The 22,789-nt window shown below is 37.6% G+C and overlaps 1 long non-coding RNA gene across 1 annotated transcript in view; it reads right to left on the bottom strand.

Moving 5' to 3' along the window:
• Positions 1–2,939: 2,939 nt before the first annotated feature.
• Positions 2,940–22,789, bottom strand: part of LOC123834504 (uncharacterized) — a 68,228-nt gene continuing 48,378 nt past the window's right edge. Inside the window, exons 2-3 of the long non-coding RNA XR_006788456.3 lie at positions 9,348–9,479; positions 2,940–3,062 (exon numbers count right to left, since the gene is read on the bottom strand). This is a non-coding gene — a long non-coding RNA (uncharacterized LOC123834504). The remainder of the gene's footprint in view (positions 3,063–9,347; positions 9,480–22,789) is intronic.

Genomic DNA, 22,789 nt, shown 5'->3' with positions numbered 1-22,789 from the left:
AATATTTAATATAATTAAGAATTTCATTTTTATTTATTTTTTATTTTTTTAAAGATTTTATTTATTTATTTGAGAGAGAGAATGAGACAGAGAGAGAGAGCACGAGATGGGGGAGGATCAGAGGGAGAAGCAGACTCCCTGCTGAGCAGGGAGCCCGATGCGGGACTTGATCCAGGGACTCCAGGATCATGACCTGAGCCGAAGGCAGTCGCTTAACCAACTGAGCCACCCAGGCGCCCCTATAATTAAGAATTTTAATTTTACCTTAAGTAAAATCATGTCCCTTAGAGTACGGAAACCACTATGCATATTTTCCTATTGGGCTTGCTTCCCTCTACGCCCCTCCCTTAGGTTGCCTTTGGTCATGCTATACTTAGTACTCCTTCATTCAAAATGGAGAAGGAGAAATGGGGAAGAGTAGATATAAGAGTATATAGAAATTACAGTATAAAGAGAGGGTTAGATACCACACCAACTTCTAGCCTATATTCTGCAAAATGTAACTTTCTGTGAACACAAATGCCTTTGTGATCTTGAACATGGTATTTCATTGCTCATCAAACCTTCCTTTCAACCCATTATGCATAGCAGAAAACATGTTCACATAAACATATGATCATATAAACATATAAACGTATGGTCTAAAACTGCAAGCACACTTTTTGTTTTATATTAAAAATAGAATTATTACGTATGGCTTATATGTGGTTTTCTTATTTTTATATAAAATATTGCCCTTCCCCCCACCCAGGTGCTCCAAATTTAATCTGTGATTTTGAGCAACAATAGCACAGAGACACATAACCCATGGATACATTGTTTAAGAGGCCTAACAGTGATACACATACCACTTAAATACATAAGTGAGGTTGGCTTTGTTAGATAGAGGTAAAAATGTATCTAGAGACTCACATCCATCAATATGAGCATATGAAAAATTATTCGAAGCTATACCACACAGCAGAAAAAGTGCAAGATGGTAAATCTGAAGACTACTGTTATGTCTATGTCGTCCATTTGTGAAGCCTTTGACAAGGTACTGGACTTTTTCCAGATTTTGCCATCATTTAAATGGTGACCATGCTCAGTCTGCGTAGGAGACTAATGCTTGGGTGCCGATTCTGTAGCAAGCACATGTTTTTAAAGGATTTACAACTCGATGGGCTATCATCATTTCATATAACAGAAAAGAAAACTAAACTTCAAAAGAAGTTTGAAATAGACAAATAAAAGGCCAAAGTCACAGCACTCGATGGTAGTGACACTGGAACCAGCCATCCTCTCTCCAGTCTAGGATAAAATAAGTAATGTGAGTGATTATACTTGTAAACTCTGAAGTGTTATATTAGTCTAATGAATTCAAGCAAATTTCTCACTCAGCTTTCATCATTTTAAATCAAGAAAGAGATTTAAAAAAAAATCTGTCATGCTGTGAGCAGCAAATCTTAACACAAAAATTCAATCCTCTAAGAGAAGGAATTGTGTTTTGTCTTTTTCTTTTTCCCCCTCCAACTTAGTTTGTTAAAATTCACTTTATTTTTTGACATGGGTTGAAATTATCTTAACAATCACTCAGTTTTTCACTTCTTGAAAGTTTTGCATGAAGGGAAAAATGGTATTCATTAAAGTCATTTCAAAGTGTGTTCCATCCACTAGAGAAATGAGAAGGCCTCATTGTTCCAATATAATCCATGCTTGGACCATCTGATAGCATTTTTTTAATTGGCAATGTCCTCCTCCAATCCTATTCTTATTTATTTATTATTTTTTCATCCTATTTTTAAAATATACTTTTTTCCCCAAATCTAGTTCACAATTCACATACTCTATACTTCATTTGATTTCTTCTTTAGTTGAATTCCAGCAATATTTGAAGTCCATGCCACCTTATTTAACAATTATGTATTAAAAACGATTCACTATAAAAGGAGGTTAATTTTCATAAGACATGCAGTATTTGATGGTAACACTCAGGTTTGTTTCACATTGTAACCGTTTTTTTTTTTTTTTTTCCAGTGTATTATTGTTTCTGCAGGATGATTATAAATACCTTGAAACAAGCTGTATTTTCATTATTATGTCAAAAGCTTTTAGCAACAACCGTTATATTGTGGTTATTCCATGAATTCAATCAGCGTCATTATTTCAACAAAATTTTATTGGTATAATTGTTCTTCAAACCTTCTTAGTATTATTTATATAGACTCAGCTTCAGTCTCTATTAGTAACCTTCTTTTAAAATATATATATTATGCTGAGGAATTCTTAATCTCAGGAAACAAAATGAGAGTTGCTGGAGTGGGGGGGTGGGAGGGATGGGGTGGCTGGGTGATAGACATTGGAGAGGGTATGTGCTCTGGTGAGCACTGTGAATTGTGCAAGACTGTTGAATCACAGATCTGCACCTCTGAAACAAATAATGCAATATATGTTAAGAAAAAAAAAAAGAAGATAGCAGGAGGGAAGAATGAAGCGGGGGGACTCGGAGGGGGAGATGAACCATGAGAGACGATGGACTCTGAAAAACAAACTGAGGGTTCTAGAGGGGAGGAGGGTGGGAGGATGGGTTAGCCTGGTGATGGGTATTAAAGAGGGCACGTTCTGCATGGAGCACTGGGTGTTATACGCAAACAATGAATCATGGAACACTATATCAAAAACTAATGATGTAATGTATGGTGATTAACATAACAATAAAAAATTAAAAAAATAAAATATATATATTATGTTTAAAAAGTTGAAGAAAAGAATGCATAAGAAATAATGAAATAACGTCTTTCATCCTTTCATTGCATTTCTATAATCATTTTAATGAAAATATTTAAATGCTGTAAACTAGTTACTTGTGGGAAAGAATAAGTGAAAAACAAATCAGGCAAAATGATTCTCGTTTGAAGCCAGATTGTATATTAACAATCAAAAGTCATTATTACCTGGATGGCAATGACCAGCTGAAAGATAGTTTTTTCTCTCTTTGTTCCGCAGATGTCCCTCAGCAACCAAGAAATATCCATTCCCGCATATTACCACTATTGGTGCCAATCAAAGAGCAGAGGAAGTTTCTGTTAAAGTAGAAAGGTAGATTATGTAAGCGTCAACTTTCCCCGAGACTTCCTTTCAATCTGGACAAATTCAGGTCAATAAATCTGAACCCCATCTGAGATTGGGCCTGTGGAACAGTCATTGTTGGGGTCAGATTCATACCAGCCCTATCCTTCAATCACTGTGCTGACCTGAATAAATTCAATCAGAAGGCTTTATTCAGTTCCAACTGAAAAAAAAAAAATCTCTTAAAAAGTAAAAAGAATCTCTTTTTATACCTCTACCCTCACACTTACAAGGGCTATCAGGAGAAAAGGATTGTCAGAATAGATCACGATCCCAATACCACAGTTTTAGAATCCGCTTATCCAGGTAAGGGTTAATGCACTTCACCTGGTAAACTGTAAAAGAAACAGTAGTCATTGCCCTGCTAAACCTTGGAAGAAATGAAGAATTTCAGTCTTTGGTGCTATCAAACTGACACCATTCATCATCCTTGAATTGGCTTGTGGCTTTAAAATAAATAAAACAAACCAGAGATCCTCTTCAGACCCCTGTAATAAAGGCAACTCCCTACTCCAGCTCATCTTGGTTTTGGAGTTGATAGCAAAAGAAGATTTCAGGTCCTTAATACTCCCAACACTGCAACTCACACTGGAGTCAAGCAATCTCAGGGAGTTACTGAACCAGGTATTGATTGCAAACACTAAAGTTGTTTGTTATTTGACTTTTCAATTTTCAAGGAATAAGGTGAAATTCACATCTCTCCAAAATAAAGCATGCTCTGGTTCTGGGAAGCCAGAGTTTACGTGACCTGAGTTCATTTGAAGAGAGTAATTTATATTGACATGAGTAAACAATAGCGGGGAGTTCTAACTATCTAAACACGATATGTAATACTCTGAGAAAAAATCTGGACCATGTTGTAATGTCGCCTGTATTTTATGTAATGAACAACTACAGGAACAAAATCTGTTCAAAATCACTCACCCACTCAGGTTTTTAAAGCTGGATTTGTCAAATAGCTTCCTGGCATCAGTTAGAGACACAGGAGCAGGTCATGTAATCAACTGTCTCCTTGCTAAACTTGCCTGGTAAACTTGAAAGCAAATGATTAACAAAGGATATCAGCATGACATTGTGCCCTTTTATCAAGCCTCTCTTCATGAGAAATAATATATAGCCAGTGAGTTTTTAGAAAAGCACAAACCAACTTACTAGGTGTGAGAGAGAATATTTCTGCATCTTAAATTAATTTGTAAATAGAAGCCTCCCCAGCTGTTACAGATTAAGTCCTGCTCACTGCTTCTTGTAGATGTTTCTGGACTGAGTGCATTTGCAGGTTTTGTCTCCTTTCATTTATGCTGAATCTTAACTAAACCAACTCCTTTGAATTAACCTAATAGTGGTTGACTATTAAGGGCCGCCCTCCTAAATTCCCTCTTTTACAGATCAGACTTTCGTTTCTAGGGGGTCAACAGGAGTATTTATGTTATTCAATCTAGAAATAAAGACTTAAATTCGAATTAATGTGCTTTAATTTTAAGGATCGAAGACACCTGCATAGAAGAATGGTAAAAACCAGCTTTTATTTCAGCAAATGACCAAACAGAAAAGAGAGTTGCATAGCTCAAAGGAAAGAGCATGGACCAGGAGTGAGGAAGTATTAGTCCTGATCCCTGCCACTTATGAGCTCTGGGAACTAAGAGCAGGCATTTGGCTGAGTCTCACTTTCCTTATCTCAAAAGTAAGGATGATGGGCTGAGATCCTGTCTAGCATTAAAATTCTGTGGTGAGCTAAGGCCCACATTGAGCTATTTTGGATTTTACTATCCTAAAGGGATAGCAATAAATTTACCTTCCTTACGTAGAACTCTTAGTAGAGGCATTTGTGAGTAATGGAATTTTATAATAACCTGGTCCCACATTTACACAGACCATTTCACCAGTATCTTTTCGCTTCCAGAAATCTACTTTATTTTCACTGCTGAGACCTAAAAATTCTACTTTTAGCAATGATGTGAGAATTAATTACATTAATGAAGATGTTATTGAAATCCAACATGATTTCTGGATTTTGAATGCCAGTTTCTTATCCAAAGTATAGGAGTGTATACAAAATCTTATTCCGCATGTTATGTAATGTATCTATTGTTGTTTATGTGTTGTAGTAGACTCAAAAATGATCCTCCAAAATAGTCACTGGTACCTGTGCATGTTACTTTACATTAGGAAAAAAAAGGTCTTTGTAGATGTGATTAAATTAAGGGTATAGAGATTGGGAGATTATTTTAGGTTATCAAGGTGGGCCCTAAATCACATGTATCTTTGTAAGAGGGAGGCAGATAGAGATTTTACACAGAAGAGAATAATGCAGTGTGACAATGAAGGCAGAGTGATGTGGCCACAAGCTGAGGAATATGGGCATTCACCAAAAGCTGGAAGAAGCAAGGAATGGATTCTCCCCTAGATCTTTTGGAAGATGGAGGACCCCAAGAACACCTGATTTCAGCTCAGTGAAACTGATTTTGGCCTTCTGGTCTCCAGATGTGTGAGAGAATACATTTTTGTTATTTTTGGTCATCAGGATGGTGGTCATTTGTTACAGCAGCCCCCGGAATCTAATACATATACCAATATTTTTTTTTTTCATTCATTATCTAAGAACAATGCAAATTTTGATGCCAGAGATTTGGTAAAAAGCTGGGCTACCGGTGCCTTTGTCTCTATGTCACTTCTATTGGTATCTCTTACTTATTACTTATAGATCTCACTTAACGAGACTACTTAATGAGAATTTTTTTTTTTTTTTTTGAGAGTAGTCTTAGGAAAACATAGTATTCATGAAGGTATGGTATGACACTTCTGATAATGAAGATTATACAGTGAGTTTTTCTTGGGCCTTGGTCTCCAGGAAGCTGAACAAGAAATATAAATGGTTTGCCTCTTAACCATCTGTATGTGGTTATGGGCTCTCTCTCTCTCTCTCTCTCTCTCTCTCTATATATACATACACAGAGCTTTTCTTTTCTATCAGGTTGAATTTCTCTTTATATTTCCCTGGACTGAACCCACATTTCTATTTTGATTTTACTGTTTTATTATAAAAGTCTCTTATAAAGTCATCTTAAAATTCTTTCCAGTTCAAGAAAATATACGAACACTAAATAAATAATCTAAGTACCACAGGGTAAATTCTATCGAACAACTACAGATTCATTAGCCACAGGCATTGAGATGGCTGTAAGTACAAATTATAGGTGAAAATTAAAAAGTGTTCTGTCTCAGTGGATAGAAAATTAAAATGCTCCATAAATGGTCTTCAATCCAGACATTATTTTTTTTAACAAGTCATCCCGAATACTTATCTATATGAATATCTGTATGAATTTCTAGGTGAAATTCCATGGTCATTTTATTCTTCTGTAATCATATCACTCTGTTAAGTTAATAAATATAATTTAACAATAAGTATATCATATGACATAGTTAAGAGGCAACCTTATTTTTTACTCCCACTGCCCATTCAAAATGTATTCAGTGAGGATATTCCTTCAGGGATGAAAATAGATATAGGCACCATGACTTTTCTTTCATTCTTATATAATAGGTCTTCCATTAAAAAGTTAATGGACGATGTGTTGAACATTGTCTCAAATTGATAAATAGGATGTCTGGTCCTATATTAATAAAAGCTGTGAACTTGATTTACTTTCCCAGCCTTAGATATGGAAGTCTGCAGTAGAAAGGGGCCACGCCTGGTTTTTCCTTCCTTCCTTTCTGCAAGCCTGAACCATAACATCACCCTTCGCTCCTCACTTGTTAGCTCCCTCCGTTTGGCTAGCTGCTGATTTTTAGGTTCACAGAAAGGAGAAATAAGAAATAAGAAATGGAAGTGAGGGAGTTGGAGAATTTTGACTTGAAATTGTACCATCATTACCTGGCCAACTGTGCTTTCTGGGTCTAGCAGATGATTCTTCTCTTCCTAGTGTCCTTTCATGGACTTTTGGGGGTTCCTGTGCCCTCCTTTGGTTCCCTTGACATCAGCAGATGAACCACTGATCTCTCTTCTGAAGAGTCATCAAGACTCAAGCCAGCTTCCAGCTTACCACATCCAGCCTTATTTGGCTGGGGTCTTTTTGCCCCTAGAAGAGCTGTATGGGATAGTACCCAAGGTGACCCCAAGCTGACCTTTTTGCCCTGCCCACCTCTGAGAGAGCAGCTCACTGGTCACATAGCAGCAGTCTGCTGATTCTGTCTAAAGGCAGTTGTTAGACTCTCTCTGCATCCCTACATTGTCTGGCAGTTAAGCTTATCCACCATCTGCTTAACTATTTCAGGCAAGATATATCACTTGTCTGTGTGGCTCAACTACAGAGAACACATTTCAAAGCTGTCAGAGTGGTTCTCTTGAAACCTGTTACCCCTTGAAAGGCTTGAGATGAGGAGAAAGACACTCTTCCATTAGGGTGAGTGAAAATAGTTTTCCCCAACAACATTTTCCTTATGACGTCTTTACTCTTTCTCCACACTCTAACCTTTTTCATTGGTCCATGATTTGTTGAGAAAATTCAAGCGTCACAGAATAAATTCACAGAGAAGTTGTTTGAATATCTGCATATGTGTAACCCTCTCACACCTCCTGTGGTGTTTGCTCTCTTCAGTACTGAGACGCATTTTCTGGAGTAGTAAGAGTTGCATTCAAACATTCTAAGAACTTGTAGTCCTTCAACCTTGGATGTGCACAAAATCACATAAAAGGTATTCTAGAACACACGGGCCTAGAACCCCTTCTCAGACTATGAATCACAACCTCTGTGGTCCAGTAACTAAAAATCCAAATTTTGAAGGCCTGAGAGAGAATCCTGAAAGCTGTTAGGGTTTTGCTTCTTTGGTAGGTACATTCATGGAAGCATAAATGTTGTGACACTCATGACTATTTGGGCCTCTCTGGTGGAAAAGTCATAGATTTGTGAATGATGTTTTTATAAAGTATTCTGTAGAGTTTGTGCCCTAATATTTTATATTTTTATTTATAAAAATGTGGCAAATTCTTAACATTGTGGTAGAGAAATTATTACTCCATGAAGTCTTATGCCTTTAGGCAATTTGGATTTTCCTTTTGATTTCCTTTTACTGCATAGTCATTTAGCAGATAATCAAATATGTATCACATATATTTCTTGGTATGTATCATTGCTAAAGGGGCTAGCATTAGTGGGGAAACCATATTTCTCCTCACTTTTTCAATTCAGACCCTTTTCTAGGGCTTATATTCCCCTAAACAGAGTCATAGTAGTGAAATATGTTTTGATTTACTTTCAGAGAAATAAAAATTTCCAGGGAAGTCTGTCCCCAAATGTATACTATGAAAAAAATATGCTATATGATATTCTACCTAAGAATTGTAATTAAACACTTCAGGAAACCAAATAAAATTTATCAGAAAAAAAAAAAAAGCATTTGCTCTGCTGGTTCATTTATGCCATCCTGCCTTTGGATAGAATGCAAAAGCCACTTGATATTGCTATGAACACTTGGGCAGGGTCAACATTGAATTTCCAAATCAATCTGGAAAGTAAAAGATACTTCATGCAAGTACTTTACTCAAGGCCTTGTTTTGATATGAATTTAAACTCTGCTCACCCTTGAGAATCTTAAATCACAATGTTAAAACTGGAATCAAACAAAATTATATTTAAGTATTTCCATGGGCAGATAAAAGTTCATATTTAAACTCAGGAATAGCAAGAAGTCACCCATGTGGAATGACTTAGGGGGCTGTGTGGGTAGGGCCAAGTTCTCACTCACAAATATCTGTGCCAGATATTTTAGCCTTTGAGTAGTTCTCCTTGATTTCTCTCTTAAAATACAAATATTCTGCACTCTCAATTAGCACATTATGATGAAAAACACTTTACTGGGAATAAATTTGCCAGATTGATTTTCATTTTGACAAAGGGATAGATGACAGATAAAAGAACTGAGAATCTGGAAACTCAGCAATGGTAATGAAGAGAGAGCAGAAGCCCAAAGATATTCTTGATTTCCTTCAAAGATTTGTCTTGGGACAACTCTTTTTATTTTAAATCTCATTTGTCCCCATGATTGTAACTACCATTGTATTAGTTATCTATTGCTATGAAACAAATTACCTCAGAACTTAGTGGCTTAAAATAGCACACCACATTTACTATCTCATAATTTTTGTGGGTCAGAAATCTGGCTCTAGTTTAGTTGGGTCTTTGGCTTTGTGGTCTCCTGTAAGAATGCAACCAAGGTGTTAGCCAGGGTTGGAGTCTCACCTGAGGCTTCCTAGGGAAGAATCCTCTTTGAAGCTCATACTCATGGTTGCTGGCAGGATTCAGTTCTTTAAGAGTTGTTGGACAAAAGGCCTCAGTTCCTCACCAGCCAATGGCTGCAGGCTGTCCTCAGTGCTTCATCAAATCCAGTAAGAGAAGAAATCTGTTAGCCAAGTGGAAGTCGAACTTTTTCTAACCTAATTATGGAAGTGCCATCCTATCACCTTTGCAATAGTATAGTGGTTAGGAGCAAATCCTTGGTTCAGTTCACTCTCAAGGGGAAGGATTACACAGCATATGAATTCCAGCAGATAGGAATCATTGGGGGCCATCTTAGAAGTCTGCCTACCAAAACCATCAACATGCAAAGGACCCTTAAATCTAAAACTTCAGCTGAACCAAACAAACACATGTGAATTCACTCAAGAACTATAGTCTAAATATCCAAATCTGCTTCTTTTTCTAGTCTTTTCACATTTCAGTTAAGGCATCACTAGCCACTCAGCTTTCCATGCTAGAAATTTGATGTCATGCTCCATAGCTCTCCGTTTTCTCTCACTACGCACATCCAGTTCATCCCTAAGTCAGGTAGGTGCTTTGACAAGAAATTTCTTGAATCTCTCTGATCTACCCAACTCTCACTGTTCTCTACAGATCATCTTTCACTGGGGCCATTGTATGAGCCTTCCAAGACTTCCATGAATCCTCACTCCAATTCACCGCATCCATAACTTGGTACTTTGCTTGGGTTATTTCTTCTCCAAGGAATACTCATTCTTCCAATCATCATTCCTTGCCCAGAAAGCTGGTATTTATTCATTAAAACCAAGCTGAAATTGGTCAAATTAGTGAAAATCTGATTATGCCACATTTGATACAGCAAAGGCGCTGTCTTGGAAATGCTAGAGACAGATGATATATGATCAAAAAGATCACAAGAAAATTTTACTCCAACGAGAAAATGTTTCAGATAAGGGCAAAGATTTGTATTTGTGATTCTTCTAAATTTAACAATAAAAAGTCTACAGGTACTTTAAAGTAAAGTATGCTATCTCCAGTTAGTAAGCATTGTCTAGAAGAGCTACATTTTTCATGACATGGTTTTCTGTTTTTTCTTTTCTTTTTTCCTTTTTTGCTCCTGATCAGTTTAGCACAATGACTAACAAAACACACTAGCATTTAAAAGTTATTTAGCAACAGAAAGTTGAAATAATCCAGTTTCACAAAATTCATTCAATGTAAGAACGTTAAGAAAACTATTCTCTGAAACATTATGGTATAGTAGGTAAAATATGGGGACCAAGAGACCTGGGTTTTAATGCCAATATAAGCCACTAAGTGGCTTTGCTCTTTGGAGAATTATCTTTCCAGGATGGTGAAGGGTCTTCATCTATAGAATAAAGGAATGGGGTTGATCAGTGTTACTCAACCTCTGTTCTTCTGCACCCTACGGTGGCAGTGCTTTAAGCATTCTGAAATGGGGTCTTGATCATAGTAGACTCATTAAATACATATTTATTCTTTTACTGTTCCTTTCCCCTCTCCCACTAAGACCATTTAGTTTTACCTCCACTAACGATGGCTACTGCCTCTTAGACTCTAACCCTTTTCTTCTGCTGCCACCACCATGTGAAGATAGAGAAGGCTGGACTTTGCAGTCCTTCCTTGCCTCACTGATCCTCTCTCATCCTCTTTGGGCTCAAGACTCTCAGTCTCCGCAGTTTGCTTTCTTCCTAAGCAAATTACTTTTAAGAGAATTTAGGTTTAAGAAGTGTGTGTGTGTGTGTGTGTGTTTAATTTAAGTACTCATCCTGATAAGGGAAATCTGTGTCTTAAAGATGGCTCACCGAGCCAGCAAGAGTCCCAGCCCCTGCCCCGGGACTCTTCCGGGTCCTTCTTTGCCCCGCTTCGTGCACGCACCAAAAGTGCCAAGTATGCGGAAGTAGAAGTGTGTAAACTTCCCCCTTTGTGCTCGGGGCTCAGACCTTTGGAGACCACTCTCCTCTGAGCCCGCGGCATTAAATAAACCTCCTATCCTCCAAGATCTCCGAGTGCCGCTTGGTTCTTCCACCTGGCGATCCAATCCAGCTTCCGTAACAATCCTTGTTGACCACTACAAAACCACTAGCTCTAAACAACTCAGAATTTTTATTTATTTATTTATTTATTTATTTATTTATTTATTTATTTATTTATTTATTTATTTATATTTTATTTATTTATTTGACAGAGAGACACAGCAAGAGAGGGAACACAAGCAGGGGGAGCAGGAGAGGGAGAAGCAGGCTTCCCGCTGAGCAGGGAGCCCAATGCCGGGCTTGATCCCAGGACCCTGGGACCATGACCCGAGCCAAAGGCAGACGCTTAATGACTGAGCCACCGAGGTGCTCCTCAGAATTTTTAAAAACAATTCTTATAAATTTAAACTACCCCTTTATTTTTATTTAATACATTGATTTATCCTTTTTGTGTAGTTCAATTTCCTGAGAATTTAGTGTCAAAAAAAAAAAAATGAAAACATCTTACAGTAACTGCTTTAGTTAAAAGTCCAAGACTCTAAAGTTGGCAAACCATGCTGATCATTATATTACTATAGACTTAACATACACATTAGTTTATATTAGGCTAGCCTCAGACTCTGATCACTAGCAGACTGGGAATTTTCCTTATCTCTCCACTCATTCATTAGAGATAGGAAAATATTTTGTTGTTAGGTGTGTTACGATTTAGCATTAATATTTTTGAGGGGCTTTTGTTTTTCTGTCTTTACCTGCTTTATTATTGGTAGAGGTGGAGGGAGGCGTAGGGTTGAGATACAGAAAAGGAAACCTTAAGGATATTATTGAAGAAACATTGTTGCAGACCTACTTGTTTCTTACAGCAGGCTTTACTTGTTTTATTTTGCTGTCAATATAACATCTTATTTAGTCATTAGGGTGATCTATGCCTATAGAGAGCTTTGAGTGAACAACCGAAAAGGGCTCAAGACATGGAAACTGAATGGCTCCTGCATCAAAATGATTTCCTTGATACATGATACATGGAAGCTAAGCAAGTGATTTTATTCTGGGTGTAACAAATGCGACAGTGGACTCCCAGTAGAAATACTCTAGTTCTGGCAATCAGGAAACACCCCAATATTTCACATTTTAAGATCACTTGTAAGCCTGATTCATCACAGGTCTGGATATTTAATTGCTTTGTGCAATAATTGAAAACCTACTTCTTACATGAACCTTGATCCCTTGATGATAAATATAAATTTTACAAGAAGAATCAATATTAGTTTAACAAGAAGAATCGATAGTCTGGCGAAGTCACTGTAATACTAATTTGACATTTTCCGGATTACTCTACATGCACTCAATCTACGTTTATCGAAGGCCTTTTCAGTGACAGGTGCCGGCATCAAAGGGGATGCTACAGGTCTGACTGTTATACAAGGGGATCTCGCCAGGCAGGGGGAGAGACGCTAAGTGAGAAATGGCCAGCACAAGTTCATCTGCGTTAGACACACAAGAAAATCTACTAAAGTACTGCAAAGGGAATAACTGTTGGATAAGAAAGACTAAGAAGCATTGGGTGAAAATCTGCATTAATGTCGTACACCAGGCCAGGGGAAAAAACTCAGTAAAAGCCGACTGTTCAAAAAGTGCTATGAAGTGCCTTGACGCCTACCTCAAATTTGGCTGCGATGGTCAGAGCTATCTGTGAGTTATTTATAGCCCAAGGATTGCCAGACACCATCATATCTGCATTTACTCAACCGAGTTAAATGGATTGTTGGGCAGGAATGCCGAAGTGAAAATATTACAACTTTGGGGTGGGATTTCACTAGTGTTCAATCCTGGCTCTGAAACGAGGCCAATTATTTACCAGCCCTGTGTCTCAGTTTTCTCATTTGTCAAATGGAATAGTGCCTGTCCTATAGAGTACTTGTGATGAATAAATAGAATAGTACAATATTTTGGGGGGCTAAGTACTGAATGAGTCAAGTGAATAAATGTAAAGCCCCACATCTAGTCCAAAAATGTGGACAATCAATGTTAGTCTCTGTTCTCCTCACATCTCTCTGCTTGTGCTACAATTTCTACTGATTCCATGCTTTTTCAGAAAATGCTAGAAGAATGAGCCTATACACCTAACTGGGTAGCCCTGATCTCCCTTTAGAGGTTTTGCAAAGCTCAGCTCTGACATTAGCAAGCTGAGTGACTGTGGGCTCCAGTCTGTAAAATATAATCTCCCTCATGGAACAGATATGAGAATTATATGAATTCATTAAATTTAGAGCATCTGACACATAGTGAGCCCTTTCTAATTCTTTAATAATATTGAGATATATTTGACGTACATTTTCTAAGTTTAAGGTGTACAACATATTGATTTGATGCATTTATATTGCAAGAGGATGGCCAGTGTAGCATTAGCTAACACCTCTATTACATCACATAACTTTCATTTCATCTAATGTTGGGAAAAATTAAAGTCTAATCTTAGCAAGTTTAATGTCTGTAATACAGTTTTGTTGTCTGTAATCACTGGGCTGTGCATTAGGTCTCCAGGACATAATTACCTACTGATTGCAAGTATGTATCCTTAAACATCTCTCTCATTCTCTCCACCCCCTGGTAACCAGTTTTACTCTCTGCTTTCATGGTTGTGTTTTGTCTTGTTTCAGATTCCTCATGTCAGAGACTTCACATAGCATTTGTCTTTGTCTGGTTATCCTGTAGCATAATGTCCTCAGGAATATTAGCTCAACATAAAACAAAAGGCACCCAGGGTATGGCAAAGAGCAACATTTTTCAGTCAGGAGCCAAAATCTTGGTCTCACCTTGACACCTGTGAAGTTTCTAAGTCAAGGTGATTAATTTACTAAATCTTAGTGTCCTGTTTATAAAATTAGGTTAATATTGTCTACCTGTCCAGCCTATTTTACAGGGACAAACTAAAGGAAATTATGTAAATCAGATGACAAACATATTTTGAGCAATGTTATCATCCAAGACAGAGTTATCTTTATTACAATCTACCGATGTTATAAGAAAATAATTGATTAAACAATTACACATGATTTTAAACTCTGAAGGGCTGAGTCACATCTGTACTCTGTCACATAACCACCGGATCAGGAAGACAAACCATGGAGGTCATCAGCTGCGCTTTGATTTATGCCTGATACTTTATTTTCCTCTTCCATTTGCAACTTTTCTTTGAATAATTACCAATTTGTAAGGATTTTCTTTCTTTCTTTCTTTCTTTTTTTTTTTTTACTTTAGATCCTGGCTTTTAAAGTTAAATTCTGAGGAGAAAACTCAAGGAACATTTTTCCCCCCACTTTTTTTGCTAGTAAAATGTAATTATATGAACTTGTAAAGAAGGCCATTTCCACAAGTCAAATATTTAAATTATTCTGTAAAAGCTTAAAATTTCAAGTACTTTAACCTACTTAAAAGGAACAAGTGCTGTGCTGGGATTAAGCCAAACCAATTAATTTGTGGAAAACATACTGAAGATGTTTTTCCATATGCAAGAATGGAAAGTGATAAGGCTGTGGACAAAAAGTGGCTGATCTTCATGGTGAATTAATCTGAACCTTCCTGCCTTTTCCCCCTCAAATGCTCATTGCATGATTTCTTTCCAACTTCATTAAGTGTAAGTCATGTATAAAGGAGATAAACAGGGTTAGAGGAAGAACAAGGGCTGAGAGAAGAGAGGCAGGTTTGCAAGGTGAAAAGACTTGTATTGGTGCCTTGAATTTATGTTTTGTTTAGATCCCTTATTGTTCTGTACATAGGATCTTTTAGATTATGCTGTTCCCTGTGATTTTTTTTAAATTAGGTTTCTTTCTTTCTTTCTTTCTTTCTTTCTTTCTTTCTTTCTTTCTTTCTTTCTTTCTTTCCTTTCTTTCCTTTCTTTCTTTCTTTCTTTCTTTCTTTCTTTCTTTCTTTCTTTCTTTCTTTCTTTCTTTCTTTCTTTCTTTCTTTCTTTCTTTCTTTCTTTCTTTCTTTCTTTCTTTCTTTCTTTCTTTCTTTCTTCTTTCTTTCTTCTTTCTTTTTCTTAAGATTTGTTTATTTATTTTAGAGAGAGAAAGAGCATGTGGAGGGGAGCAGCAAAAGCAGAGGGAGAGAGAGAAATCCAAGCAGACTCTGGGCTGAGTGTGCGGAACCTGACACGGGGCTTGATCCCACAACCTGGAGAGCACAACCTGAGCTGAAACCTAACCGACTATGCCACCCAGGCACTCCAAATGAGGTCTATTTCCATTATTGCCTATGAAGTTGGTATCTTTTTAAACAGTGGGTCTGGACACATTCTAATTGTCCATGATACTGTAGTGGAATTCTCTCTAATTAGCTATGTCACCCTGGCCAATTGTTTCAAATATAGCCGGAGCCATTATTTGTACAAGTTTAAATAAAAGTCCTTTCCCTTTGTTTTTAAGCCTCTGTTTTATCTTTTCCTTCTTTTTCATCTCTCTTGCTATCTCCTTTGTTACCTCCCATCATTTTCCAAACTAACTTACTTTTTAAAATATTGCCTCCTCCCTTTTAGTCTTCTAGGATCAGAGTTCAGAATTGGGTAAACCTCAGTCATACATGTATTCGAACAGGTTTTATCAACAATTCATAAACTTCTGAGCATAATTTCGATATGTTTTAGAGTCTGGCATGTACATGTGTTGTATGCTTCTGAAGTGCAAACATAGGATAGTAATTTTCTGTATCACCAACTTCGTGTTTTCACATGCTTTTTTCAAAAATAGTTTTTTGAGAATTCAAAAAATTTTAAAAGATACCAAGTGTGATGATTCACTTTATGTGTCAACTTGGCTATACTATGATGCCCAGTTTTTTGTTCAAACACTAGTCTGGATGTCGCTATAAAGGTATTTTGCAGATAATGATTAACATTTATAGTCAGCTGCCTTTAGGAAAGGAGATCACCATTGGGAATGTGGATGGGCTTCTCCAATCAGTTCTTAAGAGCAGAAATTTAGGTTTCCTAGGGAAGAATGAATTTTGCCTTAAGATTGTGACATAGGACTCTTGCCTGAGTTCTCAGCCTACTTGCCTGCCTTAGATTTTGACTTAACAGTCCTCACAATCACATAAGTGAATTCCTTAAACTAAATCCCTCTGTCTGTCTGTGTCCCCTTTTCCCTATATCTCCATCTCTGTCTCTCTGACTCTATCTCTATATAATAAATGTATAATTGGTTCTATTTTTTTTAAGATTTTATTTATTTGAGAGAGACAGAGAGCATGCACAAGTGAGGACAGGAGGGGCAGGGGGAAAGGGAGAAGCAAGCTCCCCACTGATGCTGGGCTTGACCCCAGGGCCCTGGGATCATGACCTGAGCCAAAGGCAGAAGCTTAACTGATTGAGCCACCAGGTGCCCTTAATTGGTTCTATTTCTTTGGAGAACCCTGAACTGACTGATGCACTGAGGCATATATCATAATACTCTAGAGGTTTTATTAAAATTGGCTATTTCATTGGATTGATTTTTTTTCTGCAGTCTCTTGCTTTTTCAGGAAGGAAGCTCTAGCTAGACTTGTGACTCACAAGACCCTTCCCTTGAAGGGAAATATGCTGACTGCTGTGAGGTGTGTCTAGTACCCACAGCTCAGCGGTGTGGTTTGAGGCTGGGTTTCAGTATGTCTGCATTTGAAAATGATGTGGATGTTGTGCAGGGCACTCTACCCAGGTACCTGAACAGACGGCCCCTCTGCTCCTCACAGCCTTCACACAGTTCATCGTCCCCTGAAGCAATGGACCTTCCCCCCAATAAACGTTTCATTTATGGCTTCAATCTATATAAGAGTAAGTTAGAGATTTCTTTTATTATTTTTCTAATCATGAAAAATCATGAAGTAAGCACACTACATTGTTATGATGAAACTATGAAAAATAAAACCCTTCAGTTCATTTATTCAACATGGCATTTGACCTAGTTTATTCAGACTGTTTTAACAAAGTGCCATCGACTGGGTGGCTTATATCAACAAGAGAAATGTATTTCTCACAGTTGTAAAGTCTGGAAGAATGAGATTAGAGTGCCAGCATGGTTGGCTTCTGGTGAGAATCCTCTTCCAGGTTTCAGACTACTGACTTCTCATTGTATCCTCATGGGATGGAAAGAGCAGAGACAGGGGAAGCAAGCTCTCTCGTGTCTTTTTATAAAGTCACTAATTTTATTCACAAGGGCTCCACCCTAACTACCTCTCACAGGCCCCATCTCCTAATAAAATCACAGTGGGGGGCAGAATTTCAACAAATACATTTTGGGGGACACAAACATTCCATCCATTACAACATTGACATTCAATTCCTTAGGAAAATAGTACTATATTATGTAACTACATTTTGGTAAATTTGGTAAAAGTAAGAGATTATTGGAAGGTGACTTGATTAGGTTAACATAGCTGGTAAGAAGCAATGCCAGGAGTTAAGGCCTGGATCTAGTCAATCTCCAAAACCATGAACTTCCTGTAATTTACCAATAAACCCAGAAAATTGATTTCTGGAAAATGTTAGGTTAGGCCAGTGGTTCTCAAAGTGAGCTCCTGGAATTATTATCACCTGGTTAAGTCCAATTCCAACATATTAACTAACCTAAAGTTCTCCACTTACATCCTTCACTCTCCTGCCTTACACAAGTAGATACTTGACTTTGTGTTTACCATAATGAATGAAAAATAATTCAGTGCTGAAAATAGAAGAGAAAATGTCTCTCCCCAAATCTGAATCCATTAAAGAGTTTTACTACAGTTACTTCCTCAGAAGTACACGTAGAGTCCAGGCTGAACCTTCTCTCTCCCCTCAGAAAAAATTATTTCCCTGGAACCAGGGCTGGGTGACCGAAGATGACATGAGCAGATATGTGTGGGAAGTGACAAGAGTAGACGCTGAAGAGGGAAGGGTCAAGTAAGGCCTAGTCTCACAGAGGTCACTTGGCACAGCTCGGAAGTAGAAAAGATATTCTTGTCCACTAGTGAAGAGAGGGAAGGGCAACCACAGGACATGAATGGCATGTGTAGACAATAAGGGCAGACCTCCAGAGGTAGCAACTGTGGAAGCAGCCGAGAGAGCCAGGTGGGGTGAAGGACTCCTCAGTCCAGACAAGCCTGGTGAGATGACTCAGACTAGGAGTCAGACTCCTCCATGGCCCTGGCACCATATTTGCCTTCCCATCCTTCCTCACCAGTTACACACATCCTGGAGAAGGAAAAACCTAGAATTTACTGTGATTTATTTTCTGTCATTTCAGCAAAATGTGGCTCAACATAGAAATGAAATTGAATCACAAAATATAAAGTCATGTTTCTTTTGAAGTTATTTCAAGTTATTTCAAACCTATAGAAACATTGCAAGAATAGTACAAAGAACTCCCTCATCCTATTTTCCCAGATTCAGTCTGTGATCTATCGGCCTTCCTTGCTATATGTATATACCCATTGTCATTTGTCTAACCATTGGAGAGCAAGTTGCAATTGTGATGCCCCATTACCCCTAAATATTCCAGTGTCTACCTCTCCAAAACAAGGACACTCTCTTATAGTACCCCCACACTGACCTCCAAATCAGGAAATCAACAATGACACAATACACAGACCCAATTCACAGACAGCATTTAAATTCCACCAATGTTTCCAACAATGCTGCTTTTCCCTTTGTGATCCAGAAACCTATGTTTCATTTAGTGGTCATGTCCTTTCAATTTTGTTCAGACTGAACAATTCCTCAATGTTTCCTTGTCTCTTAGGACTTTGATAATCTCAACATGAGTCCAAATAATGCTTTCTCCTAACCATGCTCAGGCCATGCATTCTGGAAAGTAATAACCCAGAAATGATGCTGTGCTCTTCTCAATTCATGATAATGTAGGCATATAAATAGAGTTGTCCTACCACTGGTGATGTTAATTTCATCACCTGGTCAAGTCAGGGTATACCAGGCATCTCTATTTTCCCCTTTAAATTTTGTTTTGTTTTGTTTTCTCTTAGGAGAAATTCTGCTATTACATTACTTTCTTGTTACTTATTAAACCACTGACCAGCCTTAGCATCCATTGATGACTTTCTCTGGAATTAGCCACCAGTCTATAATGGTTGTCAAATGGGTGATACTCTAATTGTCTTCATTTGTTAGTGGTCATTCCATTGTAAGAGAGAACTTTTCCTTTTTATTCATTTATTCATTTATTTATCATTTGTTTAGATTATATGGACTTTTTGTTTTATATTTTTTAGTTTATTATATGTGGACTTACAAATTCCTATTTTACTCAATGAGTTAGTCATCCATTACTCTTGTTATTTACTTTGATGGAAATTGTCATAGATTTGGTCCTTTCAAGCTAATTCATGTCTTTTTGCATTTTCTTACGATTTGGCACAGTAAGATGTCTCAGGCTTGTTTTTGCCTCACCCCAGCCTTGGAATCAGCCATTTTCCCAAAACACTCTGATTTCTTTTTAGTGAAGGATGGTATTCAGAAACCAAGATCTGGGTACTTAACGTGTTCATAGCTTTTGGGATGACGTTGCTTCAAGTACCTCTCAGAAAACAGAACTAGGAAATACATGTATGTATATTCCTACCCTTGTACATACACATCTCTGTATACTCTTTATGTATCTGAGCATTGTAAAAAAAAAAAAGAGTTCATACTAATATCTCTTATTTATTTTTTGTTTTGAGAGAGAGAGAGAAAAAGAGCAAGTGCGCATGGTGGGGGGAGAAGCAGAGGGAGAGAGAGAATCTTAAGCAGGCTCCACACCCATTGCGGAACTGGACATGGGCTTGATCCCAGCACCCTGACATCACGACCTGAGCCAAAATCAAGAGTTGGATGCTTAACTGACTGAGCCACCCAGGTGCCCCCTAATATCTCTTATTTAAACTCTTCTGAAGATTCTTTCTCTTCTCTGTGTTTGTAAATCCTTCTCTGATGGTGAGAAACCTGCTCCCTTTTTCCTCTGTATCTGTTTCTCCTTCTCCACAGGCACATGTCCGCACACACACACACACACACACACAGTTATTTGCTCAATCAATTTACTACTTTGTTTGTAACAGTAAATCTCCCAACCGCACGGCCGCCCCCGCACCTGACAGCTCCGTGTACCCTGCAAGTCTCGCAGCGTCCTTGGCTTCCAGCTCCCCAGCTGATGTGTCTGTGCAGCAACGGACCCTCTGTTCTCACAATATATTTCTGACACACCTGATTTTTATGGGCACTTGCACGTTCTTCTCAAAATTATTACCTGTCTGAAACTCTGAATCAAGTCTCAGTTAAAAAAAAAAAACCTTCCTCTTGACGCTCTTTCAGATTCTACAAGTGGGAACAGCTGCTTCCTACTTTTTGTATTTCCTATTCTCACCTCTGTCCTCAGGGCATGAAGTCTCTGGGAGACAGGATACTGGGGACTTCTTGTCTACCTGTTTCTGGCAATGGTTTCCAATGAAGGGTATGAAGGGTACTGAAATCAGACAAATTCTCTTCCTTTTCTCCATGTAATCTTTGAACAGATTTTTTGATGTCTCAGCTCATGACACACACTATTATTGTGTCTGTCCATTCTACTACTGCCCACACTTGCCATCTATTATGTTCGCTGTCTATTTATGTGGAGTCTCTGAAAGCTGGTTCCATTCCAGGGATGCAGATTTTGCCTCTGTTTCCTCCACATTGGGCCAATTTTATCCCAATTCCTGTAACCAATCCCCTCAAGATCTTCTCTTGAAGTCCTCTTCTAGGACTGGTAATAACTGTTTCTGTCTCAGAGTGTATGGTTTTCCTAATGGTTATGCACACCCCTCACATTAAATTGTAAACTCCTCAAGGTCAAAACTTCTCTTTTCGATTTCTAAACACTTTATATAGAGCTTTGATCTTTAAATACTTTATATGTAAGTCAAAGGCTTGCACAGGATTGGTTATCAACAGATATTTTAAAAATTTGAGCATGTGATAGTCTTCTCTGACATCTCACACTGAGACAATTCCACATCTGGCTTATTGATCAGTGGCTAAGATTTGGGTTAATGATCATTTCCAATATTATAACTCCACTCAATCAAATGTTGTCCTGTGTAGTATAGTGTGAGAGTGTGAAATTCAAGAAAATTTCTTGGAAACAATGAAAAATAATGTATTTTTGTTACATTCAATTTGTTTATTTGCCCTATATTTGGAGCTTCCAAAGGCCTTGGATTAATGTTAAAGCAAGAAAAAACATTATTGATTTCTTTTATGATTTGTTTAAAAAATTAGAACATCATACCCAGAATTTTATTGGCCATTCACATGTTTTCCAAGCTATCGCTTGTTATTCAGAGGATAGACTCCTATGTCAGAGACATTCATTTTCACTGTAAACACTTTAAAATATGTAAGATGGCAATTTTTTTCATGAATTGTTCACTTAATGAGAACTTGACATGAGATGGGTGAGTAGGCTTTCTTGGATTTCACTTTTGTTCCTTTCTTCTCATTCACTCTCCTTTCCATTTGTGAAACTCATTCTTGTTTTAAGCTCCTTGAGCACACAAGAGAAACTGCTCATTAGCTCTTTATGTTTTTTCAAGGGAAACAGCAAGATTTTTGCTGATGTTTTAATGGAGTTTGTCTTAAAAATATAGAACATGGCAAAATCTTTAAGAAGAAAGAAACTTCAGTTTTTTTTTTTTTTTTCACAAGCAGTCATCGTGAGTAATTTCCAAACATCCAAAAGAACACATGAAACCAAAAATCCAAAACAAAATCTTTTACTTTTTGGCCAACTAGCATAATATAATCCTGCATTTTGGCAGTCAACCAAATTTGCTCTGTAGGACCCTTTAAAAATGGAAGAGCCTATATTGTTTTCCCTATTTTGGTGTGGGAAGTCAGATTTAGTTACCATGACTGTTCCTTCCTCTGTCTAGACCAGGCATCTCCACAATTGGGCCATTTTGGAATTTGTTTATTAGAGTATATGAACAGAAACTGATAATAACCTGAATTAGGTTTGACTCACTACGGAGTACGCTGTCAATATATTTGTTGGATTGAAATTGCCTTGTGAGGCACTGATGAGAAATCATCAGATATTGATGATGTCTGTTGACCTTTTATCATAGCCACTTTCAAGTCAGACATCAAGCCTGCTTTCCGTTCTCAGTCTGGAGAACCTATTATCCTTAAAGCCTTTGTTTGCAAAATACATCATCAGTAAGAGAAAATATGCTATTAGAAAGATACTGTGTGTTTACACAGAGCTCATTATTTTACACAGTAGTAGGAAATAAAACCAGTTATGTCTCCTCTTCCCCTATAATGTAAGACACTGCAAATTTCTAGGCCTCAAAAACTATAATAAATGTGCCTCAGGGAAACTATAATATCTCTAGAACTCACATATGTATTCTCAGCAGAAAAATTTGCATTTGATTCAT

The sequence above is a fragment of the Mirounga angustirostris genome, unplaced genomic scaffold (genome assembly GCF_029215605.1).
Source record: "Mirounga angustirostris isolate CCGP_5_RB_7025 unplaced genomic scaffold, mMirAng1.0.hap1 SCAF_1, whole genome shotgun sequence".
In the NCBI taxonomy this organism is placed as follows: Eukaryota; Metazoa; Chordata; class Mammalia; order Carnivora; family Phocidae; genus Mirounga; species Mirounga angustirostris.
This window is presented reverse-complemented; position numbering and strand designations above follow the sequence as displayed.